At 41.7% G+C, this 11,354-nt stretch overlaps 1 long non-coding RNA gene across 1 annotated transcript; it reads right to left on the bottom strand.

The window, feature by feature from the left end:
• Nucleotides 1–2,813: 2,813 nt before the first annotated feature.
• On the bottom strand, nt 2,814–9,843 carry LOC130536158 (uncharacterized). The gene is made up of 2 exons (XR_008953293.1): nt 9,527–9,843; nt 2,814–3,631 (listed from the first exon to the last, which is right to left on the bottom strand). It is a non-coding gene; the product is annotated as an uncharacterized LOC130536158 (long non-coding RNA).
• Nucleotides 9,844–11,354: the final 1,511 nt, after the last annotated feature.

The raw sequence follows: 11,354 nt of genomic DNA, 5'->3' as shown, positions 1-11,354 counted from the left end.
AGCAGATATAGCTTATCAGTAGACAAAGCAATTCTTTCCTGATCTGTTTAAAAAGTATTACCCATGACACCTTATTTAAAGTATATCGGGACCAGACGCACTGATCCTATTTAATCTCTTCAGCTCAAAAATACACCGGTGACAAAGATAGGACACGCGAAAAGTTTGAAACACATATGCAAAAAGATTGTGAACCACAAACGTAAGAATTCAACAAAATGGAAATTCTCTAAACGCTCTTTTGGCCATAATCTTCAGATCATTCAAATGGGAGAGAATGCATTTAATAATGCAATATTCAAAATGAAAAAAATGGATTCCTCTCCAATTTAGGGGAGGCAAGTCAAGTGAAAAGTTAGGGATCAATTATTTTTAATCATTTATGCTAAATCTAACTTAATACTTTTTGATATTTTAAAAAAGACAAGTACCCACAGAAAACCAAAGTCATCGCAGTAATCTAAACTATTTATGAGCTGATGTGATCTTCACCCATCTGCTCATCTAAGATAAGTTCATGTTGTTTATCTCCCAAACATCGGACCTGATTTATTAATTCTATGTCCACACTGCAGGCCTTAACACGAACGTCTGACTTCTTGCTCAAATCCAATTTTTTTGCTTTGGCTCTTCAGATTACATGCTAGTGGCCTCTCTGTAGACTGAACAGCTCAAATTACTGAAGTGACACATTTGAACAATATTGAATTAAGGTGTCACCCTAAATACTAACTATGTCTAAGCCTTTGTTGTCTCTCCCCTGACTAACTCTATCAGCGCTGTTTTCCAGGTTTATCGTCGTCATGGTGATTACTGCTCACACTCCCATTTTTGTCAGTGGCACAGAAATGGGACGTGTGTCGATCCATTGTGACGTCAAAGTCGCAATAAATACGAAGTATTTGGCTGTTTGGACTGTGGTTACACTGGTACCACACTTGAAAGTGGCCGGAATCGGATACAAAAATCTCATATTCAGTGTGACGGATCACAGCAGATTCAGGTCAAATTTGGGTGAAAAAATGTGATTCAGGTCACTTTTGAAAGCAGTGTGAGCGTAGCCGGAGGGTTTGCTTGGAGTAAAAAGTGTCTACAAAAGATGTGCAAGCTGTGCTCTACTAATGGTCTGCACTGAAGACGGTGATTTTGAAGAGAGCAAAAGGTTCCACGCTGTCCATTAACACCTCGGCTTTAATGAAAATGGGCTGTGGGGCGTCTCTGCCCCCAGAAAAATGCAGATAATAAATATTAGCATGCACATTACAGTTTATTAAACTTAGAAGTATTTGCATCTAAATATAAGACATAGAAGGGCAGGTGCAAATCTGTTTACAGGGCTAGTTGATCCTTGTTATTACTTATTACATACTTTTTACATACTTGGACCCTGTGGGATATCAAGTGAATGATGTCATCCTTTGAGTTATCAAATGAGCCTCCTTCTTTTTGGGTGTTTTGCTGATCGGCCCACAACACCTCCAGAGGGCTCAACCGTGAATCCTTATGTCCTAGGTTCTTCCCTAGATGCCACCAACAAGCTGTCCTTTCATTCGTTTTCATTCATCCACAGCCAGTGACTCCCCATTTCTGCTGCTCTAGTGAGCCCATGACTGGCTGCCGGTGGAGGAGTCAGACAAAATGAGCATTGGGGTCTTCCTCATACCATTGGCTGAGGTTCTTGGGAGACGGAAGGACGTCATAGGCAGCCATCAAGGTGAAGCTTGCTCTGAATGCCTCCTTGTCCCATAGCTCTTGCCAGGAAATCTTCCTCTTTTCCCCTCCTTCCCATGATGTTCACTGCCCTTGTGTTGCCCGAGCAATGGCCTTCACACGCCTGCATCTTTGGAACGGCGGGGCCTTGTTCACGCAGGAACCATTAACAAAGATGCAGGCAATACATTTTTCTCATTTATGTGTTGTTGTTGTCATGTGGAAATGTTGGAAAAAGCAGCAGCGTGCATACTCCTCGATGACATACTGCTCCTTCACCTGTCACTTAAACCATTTCTCTTGACAGATCGCCCACAAAACACATGAAAACCAGGCGCACAAATTCTTACCATGAGCAATTTAGCGCTCCTTATCGAACATCTTAATAAATCAGACCCAAATGTGTTTTAGCCTGGACCTGAAACAATCAATATAACTGTTGACGGCTCTGTGAATAAAGTTAAGAGAGCTGTAGAAGTCAGAGGGTTCACTCAATCATTCAACTTTTATAGTTCAGGACTTTATTAGGAGAGATGGACAGACAGAAGCAGTGTTGAATTTGTTTTGGTTATACTTTTATTTGCACATATGTGAACTGTCTGCTCTGCAGAAAACTTCTGAGCTGATGTTTCCTGTCGTACCTCCAACTATAACCTCCCTCTGACTTTTTTTTATCTTTTAAACTCTTTCGCAACCTCTGCCTCCCGCTGCCTCTCGTCGCCTCTCTTCCTCGGTTACGTAAAGCGGTTACGAAGGCCCAGCCGTGTGGGCTGCAGGACGGAGGAGGCCTCACTACTTTACCAACTTTCATTCACTAAGACTGTCGGTGCAGCAGCCTCTCACATTTTTTCCAGCAAGTCACAGTTCAAAACTATATATGAGGCACATTAACGGCGTCATGACCAATGTTGCCTACATCTTACAGTCCTTCTAATTTTGGGGGCATTATGAAGGGATTGATGCCATGTTGATTTTTCCCATCAGCATTGTATCGTTCCTTTGAAAAGAGTTGTTGATTTTCATGTGAGCAGAGATTAATGTGACATTGGGAGTGATGTCTGCAGTGTGATTATGTGTGAATAATGCAGCACATTACCCAATAATGCTTTATTTATTACTTTTATTTTCAAATCACATGGGATTTTTAACTGGAGAATGCGACTATTAAAAGAAGAACAGAGTCAAATCCAACATGAAGCTAAAGCTACTGTTTTAGCTGTACTGTATTATAGGCTGGTCTCAGGCTAGCGTGTGTGTTGGAGGGTCGTAAGAATTGAACCACTTGCCCTCCCTTGCAGAGCTGGCTAAGCCTTCCATGTGTCTCAATGTTCATCCTCACTCTGTCATCTTCAATTATGTCAGCCATGATGTTCAACCAACCTTTGACGAGTGGACCAGTCAGCCATGACATACGAGAGCTTTGCCAACCCAAAATAGAGCGCCTCATCCCTCCTCCCGGTGTCTCTGTGGACAGGATCCCCCTCCACCAGTCAATATCAGTCGTGGCAGCATTCTCATTAAAGCCTTTGGCCTGTTCCCCAAGATCCAAGACAACCAGTTAAGCTTACTTGTCTTCGTCCAGTTGGTCCAGCTACTCCCATTTGATTGCGTTTGGTGAGGATTCGGCAGAGGCGATGGACGCGGCGCCGGCGGTTTCGTGGAGAATCAATTGCGCGTTAGTGCAGATGAAAAGGATTTTGTTGTTGGGAGTGAGGGTTTTCTCCAGAAATGTTGCTTTCTTGATTCAGCCTTTTCTGAAAACGCTGGAGACCTTCTAAACCAAAGGCTTCTTCTCCACTCCTTCAGAAGGCCATGACCATTTCCATGCATTTTAAAATAAATCCTGATAAAGAATGACCTTTAACGATTTCTCAACAGCCCATTTCAGCTCTCTGGAGTCAGGAGCCAGCTTCTCTGTGGGCTGGAAAACAAAAAAGTCAGTAATAATGCAGGTGATGATGCTACATTACTGTTATTTCTGTAATGTGTTTCTTTTTTAACTTGAATTATTTACAGTACAGTGACTGTAAAGGAATTCAGCTTAGTTTGCTTTTCCTTTTAATTCCAGAGCACCCAGAGAATGACTGAGCAACATCCAACCTAATTCTGGTGTGATTAATAATACATGGGATCATATTGGATTCTTTACTCCCTATCAAAAACAGAGATACTCACTCTCCTTCCCTGCACCAGCTTCCTGTAACATTTGTAGGAGGTTTTAAGGATCCATCTTCCTATGCAAAGCCCTTAATGGTGCAGGACGCAGCTGTTTGCCTCTAACGGCGGGGTGCTCATCAGCTGCTGCTTCATTGAAAGTTCACAACTTTAGCTGAAAAATGGGGATGCAGCATTTGTCAATTACAGCCCAAAGCAAAGACACAGGACATTTGGAACCAGGAGGTTGAGACGAACTTAGTTCCAGATTGATTCAAGCCTTTAAACCCGTTTTGTGCCTCACACTCGAGCCTGCTTTGCTTTATTAAAAGTTATTCCGGCCTTAATTTCACAATCTTTGGTCTTCTGCTTTTTTCTTTTTAAATTGTTTATGTCGTTTCTTGCGGATGCTCTTGATTGTCCTTTTGATGCGACAAAGAGGTCTTTTTTTAGCGAGCGTCTAAAAATGTGAGATGAGCACACACGTGTATATCACGGGGAATCCGTTCAAATAAGGCAGCGCGTGCCAGGCGCAACACAGACGTGAGCAGACGTGAATGAGGACAGAAGGTTGTGGGCATAATCTCTGTCTGTGTTGATCTTGGAGACTCTGTCCAGGCCCCATGAAGACAGAGTGTCTCTTCATAATGTCAATAGATGCGATTAGCATCAGCACTTAACAAATGAAGAACATCCTTCATACTAATCTTCTGGCTGTCAGATGTGAGGAAGGAGAGCCTGGGGAGATTCCTGCTCCCTCGCTCTGGATCATCTTCCTGCTAATGACACACCCACTCCCGTTTCTCATCCTGCTGGAGTGAGCTAAACCGTAACATCATTACAGGCCACACAAGACCTACAGAAGGATTTCTGAAGTGGAATACTTACTGACACAAACAACTTTTTTTAAAAACAGATATACTCCGCCCCCCAAAAAAGAACTAATTACAAGCATTTGGCTGCAGAGCAAATCAATCACAGCAGATCATGAGTCATCGCGCAAATTCATGCAAAATCATTGAGAGTGAAATGATGAAGTGGCGAGCATCTGACACCCTCCTGTCACTCCAGGCTAATGTTGCTCTTCCTCTGTCCTTCTCTCTCTGGCAGCAGTTTTCTTGGGTCTTCTTTCACCTTTTGGTGACATTATCCCGGGGTTTGACAAGTGTCCACTTTAACTCTCGCACACTTCTCCACCCGAACCACAAAAGATTCGATTCTTTTCCCTTTTTGATGATGATGATTAAAAGAAAGTCGATAAGTTCAGCGATTTAGCACCTTCTTAACAGATGATCTGTACAAAGATAACATGGCTGTAGATAGAATTCTGTATCCCCTCAGTGTTGAGGTTCATCAACCATATCAGTATCTTAGATTTTACATCCCCGTCCTTGAATGAAAATCATTAAAAGCATCAGATTGTTGGAGCCTGTTTTCCTCATAATTTCATCAACTCTGGTTGATGTCTGGTCAGGCAGCATCTATGATGCCTCTTGACCTGATCGCTCATCTGATAATGCAGAATTCACAGATGAATGGTGACAGTGGGAGCAGAAAAAAATGAATCATAAAATGTAAAAAGCGATTTTTTTTTTTACAGTGGCAGCGGCACCAGCAGTATTTTTTTAATGCCAGCGGTCGCCATCGCCAGCGGCATTAAGATCCCCTCTTGTCCGATCGTCCATATGTTTGTTCCATTCTTGTGAACACAATAACTCAAAAACACCTCCAGGGAATTTTCTCACATTTGGCACAAACATCCACAGGGATTCAACAACCAGCTGATTAGATTTATTTGGTGGGCAAGTTCAAGGTCACGGGAAGCCCATTAATCAGTTCGTCTGGTTTTAGTTTAGACAGAAATGTATTATAAAATAATAACACAGGCAAAAATGAAAAATGAACAAATCTTAAATCAGAGCAAATATTGCTTTATCACTCAAACTGATGTAAAGGTTTACACTAGTTCCCACAAAAGGTCTTCCTCTGACTGTTCCAGTGACACAGACAGTCCCTAAAAGCCGATTTCAGGGAAAAAGTATTGAACAATGGTCTTGCAAAAGGTCGTCATGGTGACTTAATTCTCTTCGTCAGCCCCCCTCAGTGATAATAAGGAGGTGAAATTCAAATTACAGGACGGTGCTATTGTTGGTCTGATTATGACTAAATTTCATCGAACTATCAAATGCAAGTGGTCTTAAGAGCTACAACTAAAAGCAACAGCTAGGCAGACAGATGGTTTGGTAGGAGATGTGCAGCTCCTCTAACTGCTCCAGCTCCATGCAGGCATGAGATGAAGCTTACACCACTTTAGAGTCGCAGTGTGAAAGCAGCAGGAATGTAAGGAAGAATTGTGTCCTAAAATCATTCGCCTACGAATTAGCAAAGAAAATGAAAACTCTTGATAGAAACCACTGCGACATGTTCAGGATCATAGATGTGTTGTTAAAACAGGAGTGCTTTAACCTTTGGGGGTTGTTTATTCTCATCTTTTTGTCCTAGATTCAAAAATATTTTACGCAAAAACAGTTTTCAGTGAATTGGGAATTTGCAAATGCAGTTTTGATTTCTTTGCTGTGATCAATGCTCGGATAAATATTTAGTTATTTACCAAACCAAACTTGAAGTTAGTCTCCAGTTGACCTGGCGAGGGGAGGTCCAGGATGAAAATAAAATAGCGTGAGATCATGCAGACGTCTGCACAACTAAGTGCAGATTTGACGCCTTGGTTTTGCTGGTGTATTTCTGTCTTTTATAAGAATGTTAAATTAATTAGTAGAAATGGTAAAGATCCAATTTGAGGAAATGTCTTTTTTGTAGTATTCAATGGGTCAAAGCAGACTAAAAGGATGAGAGGACCAACTGGATGTCGGAGAAGCTGAGAACCCCTGGCTAAAAGAGCTGAATTAATAATGACTTATGAGATGAATAAATCTCCATTTACGGTACATACCCCTGTCCTCAACAAGCTGACTTATAGCAACATAAAAAACCACAGCGCTGCTAGAATGAGGGTGCGTGCAGAGGAACGACTGTAGCCCCGTCGCTCCCACCAGGCAGACATATTTCCTGCCTCAGCTACAACTCACTGACAACAATGAAAAAATGAGTTCTGCTGCTTTGCAAAAGGCCCCTTTTGTCTCTCGTGTTGCTGAAACCTTTCCAGTAGCCCTGAACTATTGCAGCAGACAGCAGGTTACCTTTCCCCTCTGTTTGTAAAGTGTGTGGCCAACCGGTAAGCTAATTTAGGAATGAGCAGCATCTTATTTCCAGTTTTATGTGGATAACTCCCGGCCTGTGCGTCTGATACGCAGATCTGCCACACTTTAAGGATTGGCTTAATTACTGATTCTTGGCTGACCTTACTGTCTGAAGCTCAATTGTAGCTCCTCAATTTCTATGTTAATGAACACCAGCGGCAATAGGGAGGGACGGGGACAGCGGGGTTGTTTTCAGTGAAAGTTGATGTTCCGTTGAGAGTTATGTGATTAAAAGATTATTAGAGTAAGTTACCTTGTGTTTCTAGTCAAAGACAGACTCAAAGGTACAACAATGTCTTTGTACATTGAAGCATAATTTAACTTCTGTCCTAAGTTCCAAACTAGATTGTTTTTATGGTATGGGTCACTATAAAAAGCACATTATGACAATATAAATGTGGTCACACTCTGTGCCATGAGTACTCCAAGGGTGCGTTCTTTCATTCATTATTGACATCACAGACTTACAGGATACACTCACAAAAGGGGCACATTGCAGAATATTTCATTTGCATTTGTGCAATATGTGTCACTTAACAAAAGAAACTCTGCAGTCAAAGAGGTGTGTATTAGTGATGTTGTACATGCTACACAGTGAGGACCAGAATAAATATTTATAGACCAAGTAAACACATTTTGTCTGGTCCTCACGACACCAAACTGCTAGTGAGGGTTAAGACTTAGCTAAGATTAGACGTGGTCGTGTGTGTTGTGAGAGAGAGAGAGAGAGAGAGAGAGAGAGAGAGAGAGAGAGAGAGAGAGAGAGAGAGAGAGAGAGAGAGAGACAGAGAGAGAGAGAGAGAGAGAGAGAGAGAGAGAGACAGAGAGACAGAGAGAGACAGAGAGAGAGAGAGAGAGAGAGACAGAGACGCTTCATTGTATCTTATGCCGACAGACTTCTGGCACCTGGCATTTAGACCAGGTTTCAATCATATCAGGTGCAAATGTTTTTGGCTTCCAGGTACAAAAGAGGAAACAGAGCAATGCAGAACTCATTTAATCTTCCCTGCAGAGCCGTCTCCTATGGGCTTGGACAGTTGGTGCATGTTAATGTGCTGTCCGTGCCAGGTATAAGCCAACAATGTCACCTGCTGCGTATCTGTGTCGTTACCCCTCTGCTCTGTGTAAAATGGGGTCTGAAGGGCTTTGCTGACGTTAGTATCATACTGCTGAGCAGCCATGTTGGATCACAAAAGAATTTGAAAAAAAAATGTTCCACACGCCTTTCTGTTCTTTGTGTTGCAGAACTTACTAATTCAGAGTTCTAATGGAACCTGTCACATTCAGATCATCATGAAATGCTGGCTCAGCATAGCTCACAGTGAATGTGTGGGTGATTAAAAAGTGTGTGTGCGTGTGTGTGCGTGTGTGTGTGTGTGTGCATGTGCATGTGTGTGTGAGCGTGCGTGTGTGTGCGCGCGTGTGCGTGTGTGTGTGTGTGCATGTGTGTGTGCGTGCGTGTGTGTGTGTGCATGTGCAGGTGTGTGTGTGCGCGTGTGTGTGTGTGTGTGTGTGTGTGTGTGTGTGTGCGTGCGTGCTCTGGGAGCAGACGGGTGTCTGACTGCTGACTGAAGAAGAGGGATGTAAAATCAGACTACAGTTCAGCAAAGACTAAAGGCAGCGTCCTGCTCCATGCTGTTATGTAGTGAAACATTGTTAAAGGAAACCTGCAGTGCAGAGTGAAGAATATAGCTGAAACCAACAATTAAAAGCAGTCAAACATGGCATAGGAGGGAATCAGTGATCATGTTGGATAACGAAACGATCTCTTTTACTGATACACCCAACAATGGCCCATCTGGTATTTAAAATCCTCACGTATTGCACGAAAAACCCGAAGCTGTGAGAAGCTTTACACTGCTGCACCTGTGGAATTCAGTAACCTCTCCGTCTCTTTGTGTGTCTGTAGCGCCTCCTCCTTTCCTTTGTACACCTGTGTTGAGAAATACTATTTGATGAATCAAAGAGCTTCAGCTGGAATCTATAGTCTAATGCTGGCTCCCGATTGGCTGCCTGATGAACGATTCAGTTACACTCAGTGTCGATGAAAAACACACATTTTCCTCTATTCCTGTATTCCGAGACCATTTCTACATGTGAGGCTGTATTTTTCTCCCAGACTTATCTACTGCAAGCTATATGGGATTATATTTTTTATGGGTTTGCGTGTTTTTATGCGTTTGTGTGTTTTTGTACTTATCCTCAGTACACTTTGTATTTTCCTTGTTTCTCAATGCTTAATATTTAACTTAATAATAAATGAGTCTATTATGTAAGAGACTATGGTTTAATTACACATTTTTAAACAGATTCCTTTGTTGAAATGAATTTGCCTAAAGTAATTACTGTCATGCATACAAAGTATTTTTAGCCTTTTCGACCGCAGGCAAACACAAACGTACCTTCGTTGCAGATCTAGCTGCTCACTGAGCTCCCTGCTCTTCCTCAGTCTGTGGAAGATTCGCTGTCGTCACCGCTTCTTGCGTCCTGCGATCAGTTCTGTGGGCTGGAGAGTTTGTTGCTGTGCTACAGAGAGATAAACATATATTCCCTTTTGAAGATTCAAAACTGCTCGACATTCGGTAGCATGCAAAGCTTTAAACTGTATGTTATTTGCATGTATGTATATTATTCTCTCTTCTCTTGGACTCCGAGTGAGATAACAACGCAGTGATACTGCCTGAGTGATTACAGATTATTCATGCATGCATGAAAATGATGGCAAAGAGCAGGATGCAGAGCAGAAAGACTCTATTGGGTAGCTCGGATTAGGCTATAAAACCTGGGTGGTGTCCAAATCAAATATACATCAGTCCTCTCTTGTTCTGCCAGCTGGTCAGTCTTGTTAGCTCAAACAGTTGTTCAGCATGGTGCTCAGAAAAAGATGCTGTTTGGCAATACAGGTGAAATAAAAAGTCAACAAGCATTGAACTAAAAGGGAAAAAGGGTTCTGCAGCCTTGAAACAGGCTGGGTTTTACATATATATAGGTATAGGTGGCAGATATGGGTTACAAAGCTGTTTCCCTTAAATGTGCAGTTTGTGTCCACTTGGACTTGGATTTTGTGCAGTTTGGCATGCATGTATGCACCAGATGAGCAGAGGAAATGGCACCATTTCTACAATTACAGGAGGGTCAAGACCTGCTGTCACAACAACTGCTTGGCATCCATTTGTAAACTGCTTGGCACCACAACCTGCAGATTTCATAGACCTGCAATTAGGCACTGGGCATGTATCAGTCAGCTCACTGTGAAACATCTGCTTCTTTGTGTGTGTGTGTGTGTGTGTGTGTGTCTGTGTGGCTCTGTAACAAAGAGAGAGAGGCTGTAAAGTGCACACAGGCAAACGGAAATTGCAGAGACTGATGAGAGAGTAAAATTGTGTGATAATGGGATGTAAAAACATCATTCTTGTCCTAAAAATGAGTTCAAAAATGTGGAATTTGTTTGTTGAACCTGGTTTCACAGAGAGGCTGCACCACCATCTTCACATGTGGAATAATGGGAATTGCTGAAACGTAATGCAGCAGCGGCGTCCCACGTTAGAACAATGGTTGTTTACATATTACCCATGTAATCTTCAACTGGAGAGAATCTTCTGTCCGTGGAGAACCTCCTTCAGGTTCCTGTAAATTTGTCTGAAGAACTTTTTTTTTCTAAAATGTCCAAAACAACACACAAACATTAAAATTGCTGTGTGAATGCAATCTTGGCTTCTCTTTGGTTTCCATGAGGACCTAAATGTGCTGACGGCAATAGAAAAGGAGCAGAGAGTAGAGATTTGATTTCATAAACATCTGTTTATTTCACTTTTGTTAAATGACAAACAATAAACAATTCACAACAAGAAGGCAAAATGGAATAAAATAAACAATAATAATAATAATGAGATGAAGAATTACAATAATAACAATGAGAGTTTTTAATACTTGATTAGGAATTCCTTCATCAAATGTTGACCTTTTGGGATTATTTCTGTTGTGTATTAGTAATAATAAATACATTTGAATAAATGAAAAGGTTCCAATAAAGACTTTTATGTTAGAATTGCTTTGTTTCTCCTAGAACATTTGTTCTAGGAGAAGGATTCAAGGAACTTTATTGAGAATGGGCTCAGAGCAGAGCAAAAGAGCCAAATAAACATAATGGGATTAAAAGAAACGGCCATATACAATCTAAACAACATGCAAGGGAGAAAAGCAGCTGAATTTAACTTGTGAGTGCAAAGT

Source organism: Takifugu flavidus, chromosome 1, assembly GCF_003711565.1.
Source record: "Takifugu flavidus isolate HTHZ2018 chromosome 1, ASM371156v2, whole genome shotgun sequence".
NCBI classification, from domain to species: domain Eukaryota; kingdom Metazoa; phylum Chordata; class Actinopteri; order Tetraodontiformes; family Tetraodontidae; genus Takifugu; species Takifugu flavidus.
The sequence above is the reverse complement of the archived record's forward strand: the minus strand, read 5'-3'. Positions and strand labels throughout refer to the sequence as shown.